This window comes from Lemur catta, chromosome 12, assembly GCF_020740605.2.
Source record: "Lemur catta isolate mLemCat1 chromosome 12, mLemCat1.pri, whole genome shotgun sequence".
Taxonomy (NCBI): Eukaryota; Metazoa; Chordata; class Mammalia; order Primates; family Lemuridae; genus Lemur; species Lemur catta.
The window spans coordinates 11,375,739-11,397,758 of NC_059139.1; positions in this window are offsets into that span (position 1 = coordinate 11,375,739).

The following is a 22,020-nucleotide window of genomic DNA, read 5'->3' on the forward strand; positions in this document are numbered from 1 at the left end:
CCCTCCCTACACCTGAGTCCATCATAGTACACGGAGTAGAAAAGAGTCTTTCCTTGAGCCAGCCTAGGTTCCGGCCCTTGATCTGTCATGTGTCACTCAGCATATCTTACTGTCTCTGCACCTCGGTTTCCACATCTACAGAATGGAGATGCAGTTGTTGCCCGAGGTTGAGACTGAATGAAATAATGTCTGTCAACACTAGGTTCTTAATAACTGGCAGCTGCTCTTCCTTCCTGCCCTATTCATTACTAATTCCCCATATTTCCTCCCTATACTCAAGCCCTTGGTATGTTTGTTCACAAGGATATAATATGATGAATCAGCTCTTTATGTAAATATTTCTCTTCGTGAGAATTAATAACCCTAACCATTTAAGGAGAGTTTTAAAAATTCCCTAAGCCTCTTTTTCCCTATCCACAGCAAACTCTTGATCCAATAAGAAAATAAATCTCACGAACATAACAAACTGCAGCGTATTTCTTTTTAAGAAAATATGTGTAAAGGTAAAAAAAACTTCAACTTCTAGTAGACTTTCTGTGATCTTTGGCAAATTATTTTACTTTCCTGTGCCTAGTGAAGAACCCCTTAAAAGAAAAATGGCTGTTTCTTTGCAAAATTGTGAACCCAAGAAGAAACAATTATTACTTTCTGTATGTGAATACCTTTTAGTAAAATGTTAAGGACCTAGCATCCAACTGTCATCTGCTCCTCGGATCACCTGGAGGATGCTCCAATACTGAGGATCTGTAATTTGAAAGGGATCAATGCGACCTCTGCTGCTTGGACCAGTGACACGTTTACTTTGTCGCCTTGCCCCACCAGAAGCCCCTTCTCTCTTACTGTGCACCGTTAGGTTTCCACTTCCCTCCTAACTGATTGCAACCCCAGCAATGGTTTCTGGGAGGGTTGACCAGGCAACTATAAATACCAAAGGCAAAGTCTTGTAGACTTTAATGAAGAAAAACAAGCAATCCCGAACAGAGTGATTGATATAGCCACTGCCCTCACCTCCCACCATGCAAAGCCTAGACCTGGCCAGTTAGTGCTCAGTCACAACACAAGGCCAGCAAAGACTGTGCAGAGAAAGTCACCAAGGAGCAATCCCTCCAGCACCCTCACAGTATTGGCTGCAGCCATAGCTCTGACCCACAGTAATCTAGCTTCATGAATGTAGATGAGGCTTATAGAATGTTCAACATTCTCTGTTTTTATTTCTCGTTAGAGCCAATAGACTCTAAGAAAGTGCACGCTGCACACAGAAATACGCAAAACAAACATACTCATCAAATCCCCACTAAAGTCAGGCTGAGCTGAAAAACAAACTCTGACCTTTCTCACTTAGACAGGACTGAACTTGACTGGGCCACTTGAACATTTCCTTAGAAATATCAAACACCAAAATTTTCTGGGCCCATCTCTTAAACTATGTGCCTCCAGGGAGGACCTCGTGGATTTATGTTTAAAAAAAAAAATCACATCTTGTAGATTATAACTGAAGTTCTCAGTTTAGTCTTTAGCACAAAATATTCTTTTTTATCACATGGGAAGAGAATTTGGCTTAAGGTCTCTACTTCTCCAGGAAGACACAATAATTGTTGGGTTGTGTATAGTACAAACTGAGTCTTGGGTTGAAGTGTGTACTGAGATGAACTTTAGAAATTATATGTCCAATATAATTTTATATATTTGCTTTATTTCACATAGCAGGGAAATGGTGCTTGGCAAGAAGTTCGGTTCACAGAGCCCCATGATGGCAGACTAGGGCTTCGAAGCCAGACCTCAAATTTCCCAGTTGGGAGTCCTTTACCCAGGCCACAGATTTTGTGTTTTTAGCAATTGTGCCTTTTACTCTGACCAGGCTTCCCCAAAGCGGATGTTGGTCACGCTTCCTAGAGGCTCATTTGACGGCCTTAACTCATGGCCAATAAGATGGCGGCAGTGCTGGAAGTGAACCAGCGACTTCAACTTCCAGCAACCCGCTGCTCAGCCCCATCCCCCATCAGATCTCTCCTCTGCCTTTTCCTCTCCTGGACTCCGGAGGCAGCTCCAGGGACAGAGAGAGCATCAGTTGCTGCGTGGGAAATATGAAGAAAGAACAGTTAATCCTAGTTCCCTTCTGACAAAGATGTAGGTTGGGTATATTCATTGACTTGGTTCTCAATTGTATTTTTTAGATTAAAAAAATAAAAAGATTTGATGAAAATGTGTTTCAGTTTGGTTCACCAGAAAATTCTGGTATTGGTAATGCGCAAAAAATAGGTACTTTGTTTCATTTACATGAGCTTTGCAAAACTTTAATAGAATTTAGAGAGTTCTATAAATTGGGCAATGAATCAAAAAATAATAGCAGCTTCCAACTTAGTGTGGTCTTGTGCTTTAGTTCTATTAGCTGTCATCAGTAGTGAAATAATAGAGGAATGGGACCTAAATTTAAGGTGTGGTATATGTAGATTTAGGGGAACCCTGGGCAGGGTTGAGAATGAAGGAAGCAAATCCTGTAAACAAGAGTCTACATGCCCTTTAAGAGCGTTCTCTACCAGCTTTCCTGGAACCTGACTTCTGAACCATCTTCTCCTGAAACTTTAGGTTGCATTGCAGGAGGAATATGAGTCTTCTCAAACCTTTGCTTTACAATTAAATGGATTGAAAAATATAAATAGGGGTTGGTGTGGGAGTAGGGTACACTTAGGGAAATTCATTTCGAGCATGACAGAGTTATCCTGAATAATGAATGAATAAGGAGCCATTGGCTGTGGAGCTCTTACTGAACCACAGCAATATGCTGGGCTCTATATGTTAATAACAAAACTAACAAAAATAAAGACGGCGCTTGGCCCTACTTCAAAATGAAGTCATCAACATGTGTTATAAGAGGTTGGCTGGTTTCCATCACATAAATGCCAACATTAAAATAGGAAACTGAGTTTTGAAGTGTGTGTGTGTGTGTGTGTGTGTGTATGTACATACACACACACACACACACACACACACACACACACATATTAGAGATTCTTCAGTAAATTTCACCTTTTACAAAACTGTACAGTCAGGGAAATCTTGGTGTTTGCAGGAGGAACTTGGTTTTCAACTCATTTTCCTTTGTAGGGTATTTGCAAATTCTAAATTAAAGATTGCTGTTTTTTTCTGTTGGGAACTAAAAGAAGCCCTCTTGTGGTCAGACCAAAAAATGCACTGCATTGCTTTTGTCATCAAAGTTTCAGGGCTTAGTTTTAACTAGACTCATGTTTTAAATCTCAAAACCGATTTCTACCAATGTTTTACCATTAGAAAAAGGATAATACAAATTTACAAAGCAATATTTTAACATAACTCTGAGAAAATTGAAGGTCTAAAAAGAAACAGATTAATTATAAACAAGTTTTAATGAAAGCCAAAAAACAATCACATTGTATAGGTTCTGTAACTTCCCTTTTTTTCACGACTTTATTGTGGGTTTTTGAAAATTAGGTGTTGCATCATGATGTGATGATAATTATACAACTTGGCTCCTTAAGGCCATAAAACATTGTGGATTTGGAAGGCAGTAAACTCCTGTAGTTGGAGCACAGCAGTCTAGGATGAAAGGAACTGGTTGGGTTTGCACAAAATCAATTATTTCTCTACTTGCTCCACTGCATTTATTTCTGGATTTAAGAAATGGATGTTCAGCCAACCTCTCCTTTTTGCCTGGGCTTTGAGAACCCTGTTCTTGAGTTTCCTACTGGAGCTGCTCTCTGTACAACCTGGCTTTGCTAAGAGCTCTTTCTGTTCCTGAAGATCATTCCTTTTTGAATATACGTTTCTTTTTTTAATGAAATAATTATAGATTCATAGGAAGCTGCAAAAAAAATGGAGAGGGAGATCCCACGTACCCTTCACTCAGCCTCCCTGATGGTCATGTCTTGCATAAACACAGTGCAGCACTTGAACCAGGAAACTGACGGTACAATCTAGAGCTTTATTCAGCTTTCACCAGCTTTACACAGACTCATTTGTGTGTGTGCGTGTGTGTGTGTGTGTGTGTGTGTGTATAACGTTCTGTGCAATTTTATCACATCTAGGTATTCGTGTAACCACAGCTGCAGTCAGGATACAGAATTGTGCCACTACCACAGGACTTTCTCATCCTACTCTTTCATACCCACAGCCAGTCTCCTCCACCAACACCTACTCTGTGGCAATCACTAATCTGTTTTCTATCACCGAAATTTTGTTATTTTGAAAATGTTACATAAACGGAATCATAACTTTCTGAGATGAACTTTTTTCACTCTGCATAATTCCCTTGAGGTCCATCCGAGTTGCATGTCTCAATGGTTCATTCCTTTTCACGACTGAGTCGTATTCCACGGTATGCATATACCACAGTTTGGCCATTCATGATTCTCTGAGAGACATTTGGGTTGTTTCCAGTATTTGGCTGTTTTGAATAAGAGCTACTATGAACACTATTGTACAGGTTTTTGCTGAATTACAAAAGTGATGATGAAAGAAATCAAAGAAGACTCAATAACTTTTTAAAAAAGGAGAACGAACTCAATTTCTTCAGATGCAAATCACAGGAATTAATCTAATGCTCAGCTTCGTTGATGGCGCTTTCCAGGAGCCTCCTCATGGCAGAAGTCTTCCTGGGCTCTGATCTTAAACCTTTACTCTTTTATTATATGGCAAGATTCATCATCATTTATTGCTGCGGTTTAAATCTTCATATATGGACCAACAGTGTACACCTTTCATCCTTGCCATTGTCCCCATCCCTGAAGTGTAGTCGTAGAATCAGGGGTTTTCTGAGAGCTAAGTGTGTTGTTGGTCAGCACAGTCCAGTGTGGTAGCTGCCAGCCACACGTGGCTTTTGAGCCTGCAGCATCCTCCTGCCCCTCAATTCATATGTTGAAACCGTAATCTCCAATGTGATGGGACCTTTGGAAGGTACTTAGGGTTAGATGAAATCATGAGGGTGGGATTAGTGTCTTATAAGAGGAGGCCCAGGAGAGCTTGATTCCTCTCTCTCTGCTCTCAGCCACAGGAGGATAAAGTGAGAAGAAGGCTGCTGTCTACAGGCCAGGAAGAGAGCCCTCACCAGACACCTGATCTGGCTTAAACAACAGACATTTATTTCTCAAAAAATTCTGGAGGCTGCGAAGTCCAAGTGACTTAATGGGCAGGTAGTGTAGACAGTATGAATATGGTGAACGAAGGGATAATTCACGTCCTGGGTGGGACACAGAGGAATTGTGTAAGATTTCATTATTCCACTCAAAAGGTTGCACAATTTCAAACTTATGAATTATTTGTTTCTGGAATTCTCCACCTAATATTTTCTGACTGCAGTTGATCTCAGGCAACTGAAACCAAGGAATGTGAAACCCGGCATAAGGGGAGACTACTGTACTTGATATCTCCATGTGAACGCCTAACAGATATACCAAACTCAATATGTTTGAAACTGAATTTCTAGACTTCCCTCAATTGGCTTTACCCATGGTGCTTCCCATCTTGTTCATGACAGTGTCAGCCTTCCTGTTGCTCAGGCTAAAAACTTTGGAGTCATCCTGGACTCCCCTCTTTCTCTCACACTCCTATTCAATCTGTCAAGAAAGATTTTGTCCACATCCAACCAAAGGAGGGACACTGTTTTCAGCACACAAAGGCTCACGTGCTTAGCTGCACAGAGTAGGAATTTCTGGAAATTTGTCTCTGCAAAAGCCATAAAAGCTAGCAGCATGACCACTCCTACTTAGAAAGGAATTAAAGCAATAATGAGTTTGTTAACTTGTGTAAAGTCAAGTGTAACTTAATAGTTTGAATTATAGCTTCTAAACATTCTAGGCCCTGATGCTTCTTGTTTTCAAACAAGCAATTTGATACTTTGGTAGACTGTAGAAATGGCCACCAATTCTGTCCGCTCTTGCACCCACGCTCTCACAATGTGTCAGTGAAGATCCTTCCACCAAGAGATGGAGTCTATTTCTCCATTCCTCGAACCTGGAATCTGTGTCAGTTCCGAGCCTAAGCTTCAAGAGACCTTGCATTTCTCTCTCTCTCTCCCTACTTTCGTCCCCCCCACTCCCTCCCTGTGCCAACTTGGGCTAGCCAGCTACAAGATGAGATGCCATATGGAGGACAACTAAGGTACTCCAGGTGACAGGCAGTCTTCTGCCAGATATGTGAATGAGACTCACCAACTAACCACACAATGAGCAGCTGATCATATACACACGAGTGATTGAAGCAGAAAATAATAGAAGAATCACCCAGCTAAGCCCAACCCAAATTACTGACCCTCACAGTTGTGAGCTAAATAAAGAATTATGATTTGATGCCACTATGTATTGAGATAATTTGCTAAGCAGCAAAACTAATTGATGAGCGATAGCTCTCTTTGATCTACTTTCCTTTATCTAACTTTCCTAATTAGATTAAAAATCTTTCAATGCAATTGTGTGTATGTAAATTTTCTTGTTCTATAATTTGGATTTGTCTAACTTCTTTTTTTTTTTTTTTTTTTGAGATGGAGTCTCACTTTGTTGCCCAGGCTAGAGTGAGTGCTGTGGCGTCAGCCCAGCTCACAGCAACCTCAGACTCCTGGGCTTAAACGATCCTACTGCCTCAGCCTCCTAAGTAGCTGGGACTACAGGCATGTGCCACTATGCCCAGCTAATTTTTTCTATATATATTTTTAGTTGGCCAGATAATTTCTTTCCATTTTTAGTAGAGACGGGGTCTCGCTCAGGCTGGTCTCGAACTCCTGACCTCGAGCGATCCACCCGCCTCGGCCTCCCGGAGGGCTAGGATAACAGGCGTGAGCCACCGCGCCCGGCCTGTCTAACTTCTTAAAGATCGTTAACTCTCAAACCTCACAGATAGGGGCAGATCTTGTTGTTGTTTTGCTACGTCACACTTAGAAACTATATCTAATTGCAGAAAGGCTTGTATTTTTAAGAGCCCAAAGCAAAGCAAGTACAAAAGCAAACCCTTGAAACTTTCAAGCCCTGGAGTAGACATTGTGAGAGCTGGCTCTTTGAAGTCTTTTAATCCAGATAGGGTTCATCTGCAGAGAAAAATCTGAAAGCCACAGGAAAAAGGAAATATACTTTAGCCATAGGGTCTCACCTACTGCCTGTCCAAAGATGTTACCTCAGAAAATGGTTAGTTTAAAATTAAAAAGTGATTCTCTCTCATTCATCTAAAAAGAAATTATTCTGTTTCATTGAATTATTATATTCATCTATTTTGGTTTTACTCTCACTGCTCTATGGGACCATAGTAAAAAGGTGGTTCAGGATATTGCTCCTGATGCCAGCATGGGAGGTTTACAGTCATCTTTCTGTCAGGTAACAATGACGGACATGAGGCTCTTTTTAATAAATAACAAATGAATAAGTAATAAATGAATAAATTGGGAAATGAGAAGCGCATTTTCCAAATGGCATAGGCAAAAGCCATTTTGAATACCAGGAAAATTGTTTGGAAACAAAATTCTTTCAGGAACAACAACAAAAACAAGCAGCTGCTTTTAAATATCTTATGTACAGTAAAACTAATTCCACCCCAACTACAGTTTCGCAAACTGCCAAGAGCTTCCCAAGGGTTCTTTTTACTGTAAATGCTTCCCCCTCCCTCCTTGTTATGAAATCACGGTATCTACTTATAAAGTCTGCTTTTTATTTTCATCAAACCTGGAGGCAAAAATGAAAAATGTGTCACCCTTTTCTTTTGAACTTTAAAACGATTTCTTTTGGCCAGCATAGACACTATTTCCACATAGATGGTGTTAATCTCCTCATCATAAAACATGAAATGCATTTTGAAATGCCAACTAAACAACTAGTTTCACAAGAAACACATGAAATACTCATACTAATCTAGTTCATCTTAACGTGGGGGATGACAGTAACTGGATAAATGTGTGCGCACATGTTATCATCTTTTAATAAACATCCCAAAGACTTCTGTTGGAAAAACATGTTTTCATGCTGTCATTTTAACAAGGGAACTAAGTAAAATCTTACAGTGAATTAGGAATACAATCAATGAAACCAACAATTAAATGTAAACTGTTGGGTTAGCAAACTAATGTTTGCATTGCTTATTTTCCCTTATTTTTGTTCTTTAGGTAAAAGTTCTTCTAATCCATATATTAAGTTGTCTTACTCTTTTGAATGTATGTGTAGTGACTAATGACTTATTACTACACCTGACGCCCAGGGAATTCAATTGCTTTATAAGCACCTTCTGGGAGTAAGATTACTTCAACAAATACCAATAAAAACAGTTTGAATTACACATTTAAGTAGAAATAAAATGAAAATTATTTTCAGTCTTTTTGTGTTTGTGTCCTTTTGGCTAATGGCTGCTTGCCAAATGCTTGTAGTCCGTAAACGTAAAATAAATACGACTTATTCAAAATAGTGAGCACCCATTGTTGGCCTAAATGTTAATTTCTCACAGCTTGGAGAAGTTAAAATAAACAGGTGATGGAATGCTTGTAGCAGGGTCTGTGCCGTTACTTAATGACCTTGCTGCCCACTTTCTCTAACGTACATTCTCCCCAGTTCATCGCGGGGATGATGTCTTCTCCTCTTGCCGGGAAAGCCCCACGAGCAGAGTCAAAGGCCTCCCCTCACCGTGACCCAGAGACCTCAGATCTGCGTGGGAATCTGCTATGGGTAAGAGAATCTATATTTGAAGGCTTCGAGGAACAAATAAGGCAACTTTAGGAGGCAGGCTTTTGAAGCAGTGGGTCCGTGCTGCTGATAGAATTACTTCCTTGGGGAGGTTTTTACAAAGAGTTTCCTCTGGGCTCCTGGGACCCCCACGGCCACTAGGACTTCCATTCTGGCGGACAAACAGGGATTGCAGGATCTACCAACCCAACATTTTTTTTTTTTTTAAATCTGTCTGCATTTCCCTTTGTTTTAGTCTATTCTTGGTAGCTAGGAACAAGATCATAGAAACATCTGTGATGTCATCCATTACTGCAAGCCCAAAAAGGAAGTATACAGTTGCATTCATTTTGGAAAACATTTATTATGCACCCAGGCTGTGAAAGTCTTTGTCCTGGGTCCGGGATGTAAATGGTGAGGTTTACAGTCCCCGCAGCAAGCCCTGCCCACTCCGAGACCGCGTGCTCGTGCTGACGCAGGCTCCCAGGCCCTACACCCTACACTCTCAGCTGGCTCCAAGTAAGAGCACTGCCGGCTTCTGATTCACAACGTCATCGCCACACTGAGTTAACGAGCCCCCCGCCCCCCATTTGAGGATGCAGATTCTAATTTAGGAACATCCTTGTTGCTAGTGTATTAAAACTTGATATCCCGGACATGACAACATGAAGTGTCCAAGAGTGTTGGGGACTGCCGTCCATGCCACAGACTGTCACTTCCGATCCAGAAAAGGGACCCACTCTCTGGTCTCAGCCTGTCGAGTTGCTCCAGGTTCCAGTGGGGCACTTGCTAAAGTTCAGCGGGGGTGAAGGAGTCACCTTTGAGCTAGTTGAGACAGAGTTATTACCCACTTGGCTCTTTTTTCCTTCTAGATGTTTAGTTAACTAGGGAAATAAGTGGATCGTAATGGGCTTCTTACGATTTAATGTTGATTTCTGACTCTGGCAGTCTTCCTTCAGAACTTTGGGTAGGTCAAAATATTTCTTAACCTCCAGTTTATCTGGAAGAAAAACACAGATTTCCTTCTCGTGTGGACTCATCAGTATCACAAAACAGGGTAATTACAGGCCCACCACAACCAAGTCTAACTTACAAATGCCTGAGCAAGACCAGCCCATGCATCTAAATGGGCAGTGGAGATGGGTGTGGCGAGGATGAGGGAGATAGATTCCAGCCCTTCTCTGCCCTCATAGGGGAAACAACTCTTGTTTCTCTATTCCAAACACTCCCAGATGTATTCAGCTAGAGCAACATTTCCAAATTATATTCAGGGCTTCATTAGGTAGTGTGGCCAATTGTCTATATTTGTCCAGAATGTCCTAATTTTGGCAGTGAAAGTCTGAGGAATGCCCATAAGCCTAGGAAAATCAAGATGGTTAGTTATCCTGCCCTTTGCCCTAAGAGAAACAGTTCTGGAGTTAAAGAATTTTAGAAATTACTTCCTGTTGTTTTCATCTTTTGAAAAAATTGTGGTCAAAAATACATAATTTAGCATTTACCATCTTAACTACAGTCATGTGCCTCACAGTGGTGTTTTGGTTGACAGTGAGCCCCATATATGATGGTGGTCACATAAGACTATAATATCTTATTTTTACTGTACCTTTTATGTTTAGATACACAAATACTTACCATTGTGTTACCCTGGCCTACAGTATTCAGCACGGTACCTGCTGTGCAGGTTTGTAGCCTAGGAGCAACAGGCCATCCCATATAGCCTAGGTGTGTAGTGAGCTATACCATTCCGGGTTGTATAAGTGCACTCTGTGATGTGCACACAACAAAACTGTCCAACAATGCATTTCTCAGAACATATCCTCATTGTTAAGTGACACATGACTGTATTTCTAAATGTACATTTCAGTGGTGTTACATACATTTGCATTGTTGTGTTTTTATCTTTTAGAGAAATAAAAGGCATAATAACATATTTAGGTATTTAATAAGTTCTTCAGCAAAGAAATCTGTTAAAAATTACTTTTCTTCCAAATTTATTTGGCCATGGAACCCTTGGGCAATACCTTTTAACACTGCTAAACATAGTTGGAAAATGTTCTTACAGCTACCCTTTGTTATTTTGAAGAAATATATGGGACAATATTTTCTATTAAGCACGTTTCTGCTTTCTGGAAGCATTATAGGCTGTCTCTATAAGAGTTGGGAGAGATATATTTCTGATATCTGGAGTTCTAACTAAGAATGTTTTCCCCTTAGTAACAGGTTGTTACAAGCAATGGTTAGAGGTGCCAGAATTGTATATGGGTTGAACAGACTTCTGGCTTTGGCCTAGGAAGCTTCCCATTGCAAAATACTAGCCCCTTGAGGAAGAAGAACTGTTACTTCTGGATCTGGCACAATGATTGAGACCCAGCAGGCACTCACAATATTTTTACCAAACTAACCTTTACTTATACTTTTACTTCTATTGAGGGAATGAATTTCGAGTTACGTTTATAATATACTTTGTTTAAAAATTGGAGACTACCTGTATTCATATTTGAAAGTTGCCTGTGATTAAAAAATTTTAAGAGTGGATTTTATAGTTCAAAGCATCTTTTAAAATTCCTCACCAAAATGAAATGATGGTTCCATCCATCATCTGAGAAAGGGCATGCACAACCTCTTCGAAATTGAGGATGTCAGAACATGGCATGTGCTCCAAAAATGGCAGCCAGGGTTACCTTATTCCCCTGGAGATCATCTATGTGGATGAATAAATTGAGGGTCATGAAGATAAAATTGTTTATACAAGTAAACATCAGAATGGAGGCCAGTCTTAGGCCGACGTACTCTTATCATACTTCATCTCATTATTCTTGAGAATATTTCTTCCCCAGAGAAAATATGAGGTGAGAATTCAATTCCAAGTCCAAATGAGTAAGCACAAGCTCTTTCCCTCCCTCCTTCAATACCCAGCACATGGTGTTAAATTTTCTATAAACCAGTGTTGCAGTATCAGATCAGGTTTCTTCAAGTTTTGCTTGTTCAGGAGCCGCATCATTGTGGCTCCTCAGAACTCTGTGACAGGGATTAAATGAAGGATGTTTATTAAGGAGTGTTTTCGAGATTGTAAAAGAGAAACGAAGGAAGGAGGATTAAGTGAGGGAGAAGTTGAGCTGTGATGCAGTCCTGATGAAGGCCTCAGCCGAGAAGTCGGGGTGGCCTTGTGGAGTTGACTCACAGTGGCCTTTGTACCCCCATGGAGATCAGTCACTGGATGCAGGAATGCCAAGGTGGGGGTGTGACTTTGAGTGAAGAAGCTCCTTTCAGTTCTCACAGGGGTGCAGATTGGGAGGACTTTGGGTCCGCAGCACTGCTAGCAGGGAGCCTTTGTTCCTGAGGGGGAGTCCACAGAGAACATCACAGGCCGTCTTCCCAGGACTCTCGATGCCTTCTGGGCAGGAGATTATTAGATCAAACCGTTCTGCACTAACTTCTCTAATGCCTCAGAGAACATGGATGGAATCCAATTCGGAAGTTGCAATGTGGCAGATTTCTTTTCGAAATGAACAGTGCACAGATAATAATAATCCTTTCAATGTCAAGTTGCTAGGTGCTAATTCTGTTTACTTTGATGCAAACTAGCAGTAAAAACACAGGCCTGGGTTTTTTTTTTTTTTAATGGCAGTAGTGCCAGAGTATGGGCAAGATTATTATTAATTGATTGCTTAATTATTTTGTGTATTGATACTATGCATCATTTTTTAAAAGGTTAAGTATTTATGATATAAGTAAAAAATTGGCCTCTGTTTTTGAGAGTCCTTGGAGTCCTTAAGGAGCCAGACTGCCCAGCTCAATTCTCCGATTCTGCCATGGTGTGACTGTGTGTGTGCAGGAAGCTGCCTTAGAAGGTGGTGGAAGGTTTTCACTCTGAGGCACTGCTCGAAATGCACAACCTCTGGTTGATATTTCTGTCCCTAACTCATGCCCTTTTTCGTGATATCCTCTTTGGTTCACCTGGAACTTCTTGTCCTTTTCATTGTACAGACTCTCCCTATATCTCCAAATCCATTGTAGACTGATCAGTTGTCCTCCCTTAGGGACACTTTTTTCTTTTATTAGGCCCACTCTAGTGGGGGCTGCTTTTTCTCCTACATATCCTAAATCTGGAAGGGGGAGTCAACATTGTCCTCACTCGCCTTTCCTATGCTTAGGTGCTACTTCATTTCCCTTGTGTAAAAATCCTCTTTGTTTTGGGTCATGCCATCCACCTCATCTACCCTGTGTGCCTGTGGATCACCGTCATTGACTGATGTCCTGATCTCTCTCCCACATCATAGAAAACCTTGGTACTTGGTTCATGGTTTCCTTCCCTAGGTCACTGTCTACAACATCTAGGGTCAATTTGACATCCATGCAGATAAGCCCAAACATGGTGGCCTCTCAGGCTTCTTTTTCTCAGAACCAACAGCACTCACCTCCACTGTACTCGAGCATCCTGCACCCTTTTTAGCCCCTCACAGATTCGCCTCTGAAAATTTCAGCAGCAATAGCCTACTGTTTCGGTTTGAGTCCCCCCAGAAGCAGATGGATGCTAATGCAAGTAGATTATATGGGAAGCTAATCCCAGCAGGGGGTGGGGGACCAAAGGGAAGAAGCCAATAAAGAGCACGATGCCAAGCCCACGCCCACTGTGGACAGCTGGAACTTATTCCCACCGGGACTCTGGGAGGCAGGGTAGGACATCCCAGAGTTATCCACCTGGGGGAAGGGAAGGCACTGGGCTAGGTAGCCACCGAGTCCCCTGAGGGTTTTTTCTGTGGAGTGTTCACTGCCCAGCCTTGCTGGCCTGAAAGGGAGTTGAGACGGGACAGTCTGGCCAGGGCAGAGGGCACAGAAGTAGGAGTGGCTGTGGAGATACCAGGGCACACTGACAGCATTCACTCCACCTATTATCTCAGCTGTCCTAACCCGCGTTTCCCCTAAACCTGCTTTTCCTCTTTATTGAGGCCTCTAATCCCTTGATTCATCCATTTTCAGCTCATTATTGGCCTCCTGGGGACAATTCCTTCCACAGGGAACCTGGATCCCAAAAGCAATTAGAACTTCTTTCTCTCAATGCCCTCAACTTCATTGTCTCCTTGTGTGGGTTTTTTTTTTTTTTTTTTTTGCTTTGTTTTTTCCTTCTTTTTTAACCACAATTTGTTGTTTCCCAACCAAACTCAGACTATGATGACTAGAGAGAATTGCCCACCCAGGCACACTGGTGCCACCACAGATTAATGGCGTCTGTCTCCTTGGTTTATTTACTTATTTAGCTTTCTTCTTGGGCAGGTCTCTCTTTAGTGACTCTCAGCCACTCATCTGAACTCCACCCCCTCCTCGAGACACCTTCTCAGCTTTCACTCCTTTCATTCACTCCCAATGACTTGGTCAAATTTCTGGATAGAATTGTTTATTGTACTTGTCTCATTTTTCTCTTCTCCTACTCGCTCCTCAGTGTTCTGGCTCCATTACTCTGGTTTGACCTCGATGTTGACCCGATGGACATTTCTACTCTCATCTTTCTTCTTAGCAACATCCTTGGACAGCCCCTCTTTCTGGAACTTTCTCATTTCTCATTTTCTGTGCCATGAACCTACCTTAGTTTTCTTCTTACCTTTCTGGACTTCCATTTGCAATTCCATGGTCTCTTATCTAGCCACTGAGTCTTTGTGCTCTTCAAGATTCTGTCCTGGGCCCTCTCCTTTTCTCCATACTTGCTTCATAGACCATCTTATCTTGTCTCTGCCTACTCTTTGTATCTGCAGTGTAGACTTCTCCTTTGAGATGCAGGCTTGTATGGCCAATGGTCTACTTGATATCTACTCTTGAATGTCTTAAGGACACATTAAAATCAATATACCCAGAAGTAAACACATGTTCTTTCTCCCAAAGCCACCCCACGTCCAGTGTGCTCCATCTTGGTAATTCACCCAAGTCAGTGAAGACCTAAAATCTAGGGGCCAGCCTCAACACTATTCCACCTTACCTTCATTGAATTTCATCTCTTAAATGTCTTTTGAAACTATCTTCTCTTTGAATTTTCATCACAGCCACTTTTTTTGAGCTATAGTGATTGCTTCCCAGGATTCCAGAAATAGTCTGGAAGGTATTGGAAGACTAGTGGAAGACTCCCCACTAGTCTACCTTGTCTCCTCTGGGTGCCTCTGATCCATTCTGCAGCTAAAATCAACTTTATGAAAATTTATAAAATACAAATGTGATCATGTGAGCTCAGCCATCTACCCCCTTTAAAACTCTTCAATGACTTGCAAGTGCTTTAAAATTAAGGTGAGCCTTTCTGCAATGACCTGCAAGGTCCTACTAATGTCCCCAGGTTCATCTTTCAGCACATCCTACCTCACTTTTTCAGCTCCAGCCACACTGACAACATTTTGACCCTGAGACTTTCGGTACTCTTGCCTCCATACGACTTTTGCACATGCTGAGCCCACCCCCTGTCTTTCCCCTCTAGTTGACTCTAACTTGTGGATTCGTAGTTATGTCACTTCATCAAGTGACATGTTCTCCTTGTGTCAATAAGACTTGCACTTGAGCCCAATAAGAATTTATAGCAAGAGGAATTGACCTACTCAGCAAGGAAGGCTTTGCTGACACCCGAGTAGGTCAATTTCTTTTACTACAAACTCTTATAGAAACATATCATTCTTCAGAGCATCTATAACAGTTGTAATTTTGTGTTTATTTATATGATTGTTTGATTACTGCCTGCCACTCCCCAGATTTTAAGCTCTAAGAGAATAAGGATGATGCTTACTATGCCAGGGTGCCTGGTAGGTGCTCAGAAGATAGTGACTGAAAGAATGACATAATTAATGAATGACTTATTTCCTATTTTCTAGAGAAAATAGAGTTCCTGGGTGTGAATGCCTTCTCTTCCCAACCTACACTTGCAGTGTCAGGGGTCTCTGTTCTGGATAAATCCCCTTAATGCTGCTCTTCACTGTAATCCTTCCTTGATCTCGTCCTGATGGTTCCACCTTTCTCATACTTCAGTCTCTCCCTCTTGCCTTATTCCTTGCTCATGTCCATTAATATTTCAGATTTCATTGGGAAAAATACCTTCCTCAACCTTGCATCTTGATTTTTTTCCTCTATAAACTCCCCCAAATAAATAGCCCATAGTGGCTATTATTATTTCTCATTTTATTGCTTTCTTATCTACCCTTGTGACTCTGACCTTAAGAGCAAATCTTCCTCTTGAACTCCAGACCCAAATAACCATCCGGTGTCTCCGTATATTTATCTGCATATCTTAAGGGCTCCTCTAATTCAATCTGTTCTTCCCCCTTCAAGCCTGCTTCTCCTCCTCTACTCCTCTAGAACTAGTTAGCAAAGTGAGGGCTCGGATAGTTATCCTGGTCTCCTTTGACCTACTGCCCATGCAAATAGCCTTATCTGTTATGTTTCTTAAATGTTTCTGAAATCTCTGCATTAACCAGTATAGAGACTCATTTTTAATTCTCAGACTGTGGTGAGAGCTTCCAAGTAATCTCCCAAGTCAGCTTGGCCCCACTTTAGTCTGGTATTTGCACTGCTAGATTGATCTTTCTAAAGCACCAGTCTGATCCTGTGTGACCCAATCCTCCAAGCTTCAGCCCCTCCTGGACTCCCCCTGCTCTCCTGTGGGTGTAGCAGGCTGGTCCCCACACAGTTCCCCCTTCAGCTTCACCTCCAGCTGCTCCTTCCTTTATCTGCTTTGATATAAATATTCTGCAATCGGAGCTCTTCTTGTCATGTCAGAATGTTGCACTGTTTCGTGCTTCTGTGCCTTTTCATGTATAGCTTCTCCATACAACACCCTTCCCAGACCTTTGGAAGAATGGAGAACTACTCGTGCTTCATATTCAGGGCAATGACGACTTGTTTTGTCCAGCTACCCCTGACCTCCCCAAATAGAGTTGACCACTCTATCTACTGTGCTCCAGTGTACCACGTACACATTCTATTAGAGTTTATGCTGGCAGAACTGTTGCATACGGTTGTTCGGATTGTAGACTGCGTAACTCTAGGTGCTTTGTTCACAAAACGGTGCACAATTGACATGATCTGACATTGTGGCCCTGCTTTTGAACTTTTTCTTTCTTTCCTCGTAAGGGTCATGGGCATGGGGAGGAAGGCATGAAAAGGCAAAGAATGTAATATGTAGAATATATGTGTGCTGCAATGCTGCGCTAACTCCAGAGGAAAGAGGGGGTCAGAATGCTTATGTGTGTAGCACGGGAGCTTAAGAGATAAGCTTTGTGCTCCTATGAACTCTGCTTTGCCGTGCTTTGATGTGCCATGCCTATGTGGCAAATTGTGTAAGAGGCGTGGCAATAATGGGCTGGTTTAGGGTGGCAGTGTGAGTGGACAACACCTGAGCAGGAAGAGCTGGAAGGACGTAAGCAGACTGTTTAAATAAAAATGACCAAAACACAACTGGCCACCAAAAATGGAGTGGGGGTGCTTCCGTATCTTCATGGGTGAGTGGCTCTTGTTGGCAGTGGGGAGCTGTCACATAGATCTCCTCCCAGGGCTTGAGTTCCCTGCTGCACACACACTGGGACAGCCACGGCTGCAGCTTGGGCGAATTTGCTTCTCCCGCCCCTAGGCTGAGTGCTTAGTTAGGCCAGGAATTGAGCCTTTTTATCTTAAATCACCAGTAACTTACACGGTACCTGGCCCATGATGGGCTTTCCATATCCTTCTGGGTGTGGGGGGCAGGGAGGGGCTGGGGGAGAGAGAAGGTAAGAAAAGGGGGTTTATGGACTTTGACAATAATCATCACTGTAGTTACAGTTAACATGAGCATAGTGTCTACCATATGCCTGCACTTCTCTTAGTGTTTTACCTGTATCAACTAATTTTATCCTTGTATATAGGTAGTATAATAATTCTCATTTCACAGGTAAGGAAACTGATGCCAGAGACACTAAGGGACCTGCGCAAGGTTACACACTAATACTGTGCAGTGGAGGTGGGTTTGAGCTCATGCAGTCGGGCTCCGGAGACTGTCCCTTAAGATGCTGTTCTCTACCCCACTTGTTGTGATGGCAATTTGAGTCTCATGAGAGGCTGAGGATTTTAAGTGAGATTTCTGTGTACACCATGCTTTGGACCTACACAATCTCAGCCGGTTTTGTCTTATTTTCTCTTTTGAGAAAATTTGTCTGTGTTTTTATTTTTGTGCCTCAGAAACCCTTATTGATAATAGAGACCACTGTGCCTGGGCTTTCATGCACATTCCCTTTTCCCTCTACAGTCCTGCTGAGTGAGTCAGGAGGGGGCTAGGCTGAGACTTCTGTCCCAGGGAGACACTCCACTTCATTTCCCCTGGGCTACGTGCCTGTCCTCTCTGGTCGCTTCCCTTTAAATTGGGGAGAAATTAGGAAGAATTTTCTCCCAACATTTTACCCAGTCATCTTTTTGTTTTGGTGTTGCTTCTGGGGAGACGAGGCTAGGAGCTTCTTTCCCATCTTCGGGAACACCTGGGGTTTTTTGGGTAACACTTTTGAAAGATTTAGTATGAGATTTTCCCTCCTCGTCTGTTTAAGAATAGTTGATGCAATTTATTTTTCTCTAGCTATGCTTTTAAACATTTTCTTCATTGTCTTTTGTGAATTAGGCAATTCTATAATTTGGTTTCACTTTGTCATCTTACCCCAGAGTTGAATAATTGTATTTCTTCCAGAAACATGCAAAGGTAATTTTGCTTTTTACTTAGCTGTATTTCTCTAACCTGTGGAAAGAACTGAAATGCTGAGTTATAATATAAGGTCTGTGAGTCTGAAGTTTTCTGGCAAAAGGCAAAAAAATTCACACCTGGCTTGCATTTCATGAGGATCCCACATGTTTCATCATTTTCCTTGGATTCCCGATGGCCTTTTAAACATATATATCTTAGCATTTTTATAGTGTATATTAATAAATAAGAACTTTGATTTTTTTATTGTAGCTCTGAGGGAGAAAACAGGCATGTGGTTAATATGTACTGTATCAACAACTACGGCCAGGTTCCAACTCATTCTTTGATGTAGACCTTAGAGATTATTTAGTTTAAAATAACTCCTTTCCACTCCCACCCCCAGGTGCTTTCTAATTATGTAGGTGGTTGGCCTAGGAGTCTGCGAATGATTCCCTGAGCTATTCCTCACCCAGGAGGCATCTTCTGAAGGCAAGCAGCACTCTCTTCTAACAATAGAACAGTGTGCCCTTACAATAATTTGACTTATATGTTAAGGATGAAAAGCCCATGGATTTATGCCTTAATTCTCTCTAAATTATATTTAGTTTGAATTTAAAATGGCCTCAAAATGATGCACGGTAGTAAAACTTCCATTCCAGAATTGGGATTTGATATATTTCCAGTGGTGGTAATAGAACCCCCTCCCCTCTCCTCCCCTCCCCTCCCCTTCTCTCTCTCTCTCTCTCTCTCTCTCTTTCTTTCTTTCTTGTCTTGCTCTGTTGCCTGGGCTACAGTGCAGTGGCATCATCATAGCTCACTGCAACCTCAACCACCTGGGCTCAAGTGGTCCTCCTGCCTCAGCCTCCCAAGTAGCTGGGACAACAGGTTTGTGCCATCAGGCCCAGCTGATTTTTCTATATTTTGTAGAGACAGGGTCTCACTATGTTGCTCAGGCTGGTCTTGAAGTCCTAGCCTTAAACGATTCTCCTGCCTCAGCTTCCCAAAGTGCCACCATGCCCGGCCAGAACCACTTTTTCTGAGAGTTTATAATGAGTTGAGTAAAAGTATTTTTCTAGGATTAAGCAAAGTCCTGTTTGGAAGCATGACTGTGGATTAACTGTGGGTGAAGTACGGCTGGGTTTCTAATATAGGGCACTCCAGTCAATTGAGTCTATGAGTTTGTAGTTTGGAAAATGTGGTCCCTGTATTAGTTTTCTAGGGCTGCCAAAACAAAATATCACAGACTGGTTGGCTTAAACAATAAAAATTTATTGAAAGTCTAAGATCAGCGTGCTGACAGGTTTGTTTTCTCCTGAGGCTGTTGTGTGACTTACAGATACCTGCCCTCTCCATGTCCTCACGTGGTCTTTTTTCATATATTAGGACACGTCTCTGTCCTAATATTCTCTTCTTATAAGGATACCAGTCATATTGGATTGGGGCTCACCCTAAGACATCGTTTCACCTTAATTACCTTTTAAAATGCCATATCTCTAAATACAGTTATAGCGTGAGGTACTGGGGGTTAGGACTTCAATATTATGAACTGTGGGTGGGACACAATTCAGCCCGTAACAGTCCCTACAGGACTGGACATGTTCTAGCCACTGATAGGTGTTTGGGACCCAAACTTCTCATCGTGGCCCCGCTCCATGTGGCTCATTAATACACTGAAGAATGGTGACAACCTTAAGGGGTTGACACATTACTTGATACCATGAAAGAATAAGGCGTGTCTTAATCTCAGAAAAAAATCCATAATAATATAAGTAAAATAATATAGTATATTATTATGTAATAAATATAAGAAGCCTATGTGCCTTCAGATAATAAATAGCTTAGGTTAACAACAGAATATTAGGCTGCCAACTATAATAAGTGACATCTCAGTACTTATTAATAAAACTTGTAAGGTGATGCATTAATATTCTTTCATCACCTATTATGAGGCAAGCACTTTGCTAGAAGGAAATGAATACTTTATGGCTCCTGTCCTTGAGAAGTTCCTAGTTTAAGACCCCATATCTGAGCAAGCCAGATGTTAGCCGGGCCTCCTACCACCCGCTTCTTCAATCCGGATCAGATCTGATGAAATGCCCTGCCCACCAGACAGTGGGAGTTCAGTGACTTTGCCAAAATTTCTATATATTCCTATCACACTCCCAGTCACCTCTGTTCTCCTCTTCCAGCTTCTGCTGAAATTTTGTTCTCCACTCTCTGTCTTGCAGCTGTTCCTTTATTTTTTCCTTGGAGTCAACCCAAACGTGGGGTACAACCCTTGATCATTTGCTCTTTCCATTAAAATACAATGCACATGATGCAGCTGTCTGTGCTAGATTCATGCTGGCAATACGATGACAAGGAAGGTTACATTGCAGAGCCATCGAGCAATTAACACATTGACTGCCACACTAGAAAAAATTTTTTCCTTGGGGCCACAGTGTTTTATTATGAAAATAGAATAAAAACTTCAAAACCAAAACGATTCTAATTGAATGAAAAATTTGTCTTTTTTAATTGTTTTCTGTGTGTGAGTTGTATGCAATTAAATTGTCAATATTAATAGTAACAATAAGAACATCAACAAGTAAGATTTTCACAAACCAACAGCAGGGTTTGCCCAGGGGGCCACCCATCACGTACCGTGTGTGCTACAGCATGGCAGCGTGAGTTGCCTGCGCACCACATGGCTCCCAAGGTAAAGAAACGGGTGACTTACATATGCTTCACGAGGCCCTGTGCTCAAAACTAGCATGAATTAAATACAACTCACATGGCATTTAATGTGTCAATCTAAAATCAAATAATAGACCCCTCTATTCTTCAAACTGTTAGTTGGGCATTTCCACCAACTTTAATTTCATTCCACCACTATTTTTGATGCGGACTCTTTCTGCCCCCTCTTTTCCCCTTTTCTTTTCTCCTCCTCTTCCTCCATTCTCTGCTTTCTCCTACTCACTCACTCCATCCATCTAATTTCCTCCCGATAATTAAGCAGAATTCTTTAACTATATTAGTTTGCTTCTGAATTACACCCTCAAGGCCCTACCTTCTACCCATTATACAAACATAGTTCTATTCCCAAAGTGAAACTAGAGTTAGCCAGAGCTAATTGGGAGTAATGGATTTTCTGAACTTGATACTCATGCAAAGAGGTTAACTGTTAGCATCTAAGCAGACAAGATTTGTACAAATTCTGTGAAGTTTTAGGAAAGTTATGACTTTCCTGTAGCTATGCCTACATGTAAATAAAGCCTTGTCACAGGAGGAGGTAACTCTTTCACAGAGTCTTGAAGGATTCTATGCGGAGGAAGTAACCTAAGTGATAAAGTAAAATACCTTGTGTGGGTTCAGCGAAGGGGCCTAGGGGTAGAAGACTGGAAAATAAGGGAAGAGAGAGGCTGGGACCCAGATTCTGAGAGCCGGAATAGGTGTGACTGTCAAAACTTCAATTACAGTCTTTATTTATTTTGACCTTAACAGAGAATTTTCTGCAAAGGCTACTAAAGATCAGAGAACAAAATCCAGGGGCAGTTGACATCTTCAAAAGAAGCTTAAGCCCCTCTACCCTCAAACTGCAGCACCTCTCTTTACGCAGAAAACAGAAAGATGATGGAAGGGAAATTTCTTTTGGTTCCTTGGTTGCTTATCAAGAAGACACACTTTCTTGTAAGTCCCAGAGGT